Source organism: Bidens hawaiensis, unplaced genomic scaffold (genome assembly GCF_021521415.1).
Source record: "Bidens hawaiensis isolate Kalapana, Puna unplaced genomic scaffold, B.hawaiensis_p1.1 tig00000296_1, whole genome shotgun sequence".
In the NCBI taxonomy this organism is placed as follows: domain Eukaryota; kingdom Viridiplantae; phylum Streptophyta; class Magnoliopsida; order Asterales; family Asteraceae; genus Bidens; species Bidens hawaiensis.
In genome coordinates this window covers 5,065,144-5,069,697 of record NW_027491024.1, presented here as the reverse complement: position 1 = coordinate 5,069,697, position 4,554 = coordinate 5,065,144, and the positions used below count along the sequence as shown (strand labels likewise).

Genomic DNA, 4,554 nt, shown 5'->3' with positions numbered 1-4,554 from the left:
GGAAAGCACATAAGCATGATGAAAGATTTCGAGGTTCAAAAGTGGATGATAATTCTTTCCGAGACAAGCGTACCTTGAAATCAGACACTTGAGAAAAAAAATATTAACTTGACGAAATAAACAAGATATAGACGTGGTTGATTTGTCGGCGCTGACTACTTTTGTATGTTTAAATATTTGTAATAGACCGATACATTGAATTATGAATATTATGGTTATTATCTTTGTATTACATATATGTATTGTATGTTTGAATTACTTATGTATATCGATTGTTTACTTGTAGTTCAAAAACTATATACGTGCATTTCATAATATACAAACATTATATGTTTGTATTACATATATGTAATATATGTTTGTATTGCATATATGTATTGTGCGTTTGCATCACATAAATGTATTGGTTGTTTTATTTTATTTTTAAACATTGTATATGTGTACTCCATAATATACAAATTCCTTCAACATTATATGTCTGTATTACATATATGTATTTATGGTTGTATTGCATATATGTACTCGATGTTTGTATTAAAAGCATTTTAAACATTCTATTGCCATTCCACATACCATAATATACAACATGTGTTCAACATTATATGTTTGTATGCTTGTATTATATGCTGTGTATGAATGTATTGCGTATATGTATCACTTGCATTTATGCACATATGATACGAGTTTTAACCGTAATAGTCGACTACAATATTCAAACATTAATTACAAACCCAAGTAAACATTCATATTCAAATTCAAATACAAGTTTTAACAACTTATGCAAAAATTTCATCATACACAACAACAATATAAACTACAAAAAATACACCCTTTTAACTAGTCTCATTGTTGGATTTTTCCACTGCAGTGTTTTCTTGCATATTCTATCACCATTGCTTTCATACTCTGACATCTGAAAGCAAATACTCGTGACATAAATATTCAAAATTGTTCAGTCTTTCTAATATCTTCATCAGTAAAACCAAATTCGCAAACTCCATTCTTACACTTGAAACATTCAATGTACCTCACATCATACACATCGCATTATGTGAAGATATCATTTCCCTATTAAAATAAATTAATGCATATATGTAATACGTTAGACAATAGCATTGCATATATGTAATACAACAGTCTATATGTATTTAGTAATCGATAACTACATATATGTAATACAATACCTTGGAACATTCCATATGCATCATAGCAATCAAACTACATTATGTGAAGATGTCATTTTCCTATTAAACAAAGGTAATGCATATATGTAATACAACAAAAAATAGCATTGCATATATGTAACACAACATAGTCCATATGTATTTAGTAGCTGATAAGTGCATATATGTAATACAATACCTTGAAACATTACACATGTCTTTTAGCAAACACACCGCAATTCGTGAAGTTGTTAATTGCCTATCAAACAAAAGTATAGATAACTATTGCATATATGTAATATAACATATTGAATATACACGTAACAGATAAATGATGCATATATGTAATAAAACATACCACATATGAATTTAATAGACAAGCACTGTATACATGTATTACAATAGACTACATATGGATATAATAGATAAGTGCTGCATATGTGCAATATAACCAACCATATATGTACTTGATAGATAAGTGATGCATCGAATGTGAACTACATATATGTAAATATGACTAAAAGATGTTAGTAATGCGTAAAATTAGATACAGTTGGGTTCGTGTATTCCCATTGTTCAAGGATGCACATTTATGCCATACATTAGTTTTGGTAACCATTTTCGCTTTCTCACAAGCAATTCATCGAACACTTGGTGTGCAAGCTTAAAAACATAGAAAACTTACTTAATTTGTGTTGTTCATAGCAAATAGTTTTCATTTACAATCAGTGTACAAATTAATGTTTGACGATGGTATATTGTTATTCGATTAGACAAAAAAACAAAAACAGAGCCTATCAAACACGATACCCTCTGTTTACGCTTGATTGGTGTATAATACACGAAATCGAAATTGTTAATATGTGAAATTAACAATTACATCCGCTTACCTGTTAGTATTCTTCAGATCCGTGCTTGATTTTGTACTTGATTTGGATAAACTGGACAATCGATCGACGAAAATTGAAACCCTAGATCAGGGATGGGAGATGTGAGTGAACGAGAAGAAGAAAGAAAGACGAATGTAATTTTGTCTATTCCAATATCACCCTTCCTCATTAAAAATCCCAGCAACTTTTAGTTTCCCTTTTTCTTTTTTTTAGCCTTTAATGTAATAAAATCTATGGTGTTAAAATGAGTTCTCTAGTTCTCTCTTTAATAGGAGTTCTCTCTAGATCCCACCCATATATATATATATATTGGAATTCATGTGAGGTTCTTTTTTTTGCGAATTCAAATACATTTTTGTCATCCTATAAATATAGATGTGACAATATATTTTAAAGTCACGGATAATTTATAACTGGAATAAACAAATCACTTTGTTTTGTTGCTACAATCAGGGCCGGCTCAATGTTTCCGGAGGCCAAAAGCGAGATTTAAACTCGAGGCCTTCTTCTATTAAAGGTGTAAGCAATTAAGCAAATGCAAATTGATCTAACTTCTAATTTACATATAAGAATTCATATGTCACCTCTCAAACTCTCTAATGAAATTAATAGAGTTGCATTTTAGAGCATGACTAAAATTATAATAAACCTTAGCGATAAGCATCAGTAGTCCTTCCACACAAGATCCCATGGAAGATTAAGCATTGGAGAAATCAATGGTCCTTTGGGACATTTGTCATATGGTTCCTTTAAATATCATGATATTTGTAAAGAAAATTCAAAAACCCATAAAAAATCCAACGAAAAAATCATTAAGCTTTTGAAATAGAAAAAATAAATGAAAGACCATCAAAAACCATACAAAAACCTATACACCTTTTCAAATCAATCAAACTTTAATCGACAAACAAAAATCTTAATCTACAAAAATACTTCACACACACCAAAAAAAGAAAGAAAGAAAAAAGAAAGAAAGCAGACAATCATCCGTGTGTGCACTTCATATTCATGAAAAAAGCCATAAATTTGGGCCTAATTAAATTGAATTATATAGAAAATGTGGCCCTAAAATCTTGGAGGCCCAAAGCAAATGCCTCACTTGACTTGGGCTAGAGCCGGGCCTGGCTACAATGATTTAACTTTTTTCATTTTGGAGTGATCAGAAAAACAAAGTTATAACTAGAAAAAAAGAGACATTACAAGCAAGGTACTAGCAACAAAGCACCTAAACAAGTGCAAAAAGCACCCTGAAGACACTCCTTTTACATATTAAACGTAAACTCACGCCACCTTTCCCATGTTAGCGTGAGAATTTTACCCTATTTCATATTCATAAATAAAGGTTCATAAATAAAGGTGCTCAGATACTATGATGATTTATTTATATTCATATATTACTCCTATAGGAATATTTAATGTTATATCAAGTTGTAAAGTTAAATACATTGTATTTATCCATAAAATGGTGATAGATTATAACTTATTGGTTTCGGTTTTGACGGTGTTAATTTAATTGTTTGTTTTTTTATTTATTTATTTATTTAATTTTTTTGTGTTACATGTTTGCACTCGTGTTCCAATAGAAGTTGGTGTCAAATTGGCACGATTTATGTTTGTATCATTGTTTAAAAGCAAGAACATGATTAAAAAGAAAGGTTATAAATGAACAGATATCACTCTTGCCGACATTTCATATTTTTCAAGCTTGCTGCCAGTTGTTGTGTTGCAATTTTAGTTCATAACATTGACCGTCAACCTCTTGTTTTAATGGTTTCTAAATTACAATAATACAAACTGACGGACAAGTCTACCACGTGCTTCACAAAAAGACAGTATAATGGCTCTTCTTGGCGTATTATTGGTCATGTACCATCTTCGACTACTTTTTTTTTCGTTTTCCCTAAAGTATAAACGATGGTAAGAATAATGAAAATTACAAGAATGATGGTACATATTTGAGAAGTGAGTGTGACATATTTTTTGGAATGGTAGAACTTAAAAGTGTAGCACACATTTGGGGAATGATGGAATGCATATGGGTGTAGACAGTGACTATTTGGTTAATCCATATTAAATACTTTTGAAAATTTTAATTCACACATGTAGGAAGTGATAATATGCTATCACATGTCATAGTTATAGATAAATATGGCTACTACATGCATCTAATTCATTACTTGAAATTCTTCAAATTGATGGAAATTTATCACATGGCTCCCTGTCATGTTCATTTAAGTTGTGTATTAAAACAATATATATAACAACTTAATTGCAAAATACTCGCATTTTCTCAAATGATTGAAACCATTGTGGATTTTATTTTTAATGGTTTGAATGTGTGATATAAATCATAGTAAAAGGCAATACGCATTCACGTTGAATTTGTGAGAGATGGTAGATGTGGAGGAGAGAGGGCGAGAACAAAAACATGTAGTTTGTGATAACAGAACGTTATACGAGAGGAAAACCATGACTATAAGTTAGAGTTGAGAGAAATGTGT

At 30.4% G+C, this 4,554-nt stretch overlaps 1 long non-coding RNA gene across 1 annotated transcript; it reads right to left on the bottom strand.

Moving 5' to 3' along the window:
- Positions 1-671: 671 nt before the first annotated feature.
- On the bottom strand, positions 672-2,290 carry LOC143619759 (uncharacterized). Its single transcript, XR_013151231.1, has 3 exons — positions 2,054-2,290; positions 1,185-1,422; positions 672-1,068 (listed from the first exon to the last, which is right to left on the bottom strand). It is a non-coding gene; the product is annotated as an uncharacterized LOC143619759 (long non-coding RNA).
- Positions 2,291-4,554: the final 2,264 nt, after the last annotated feature.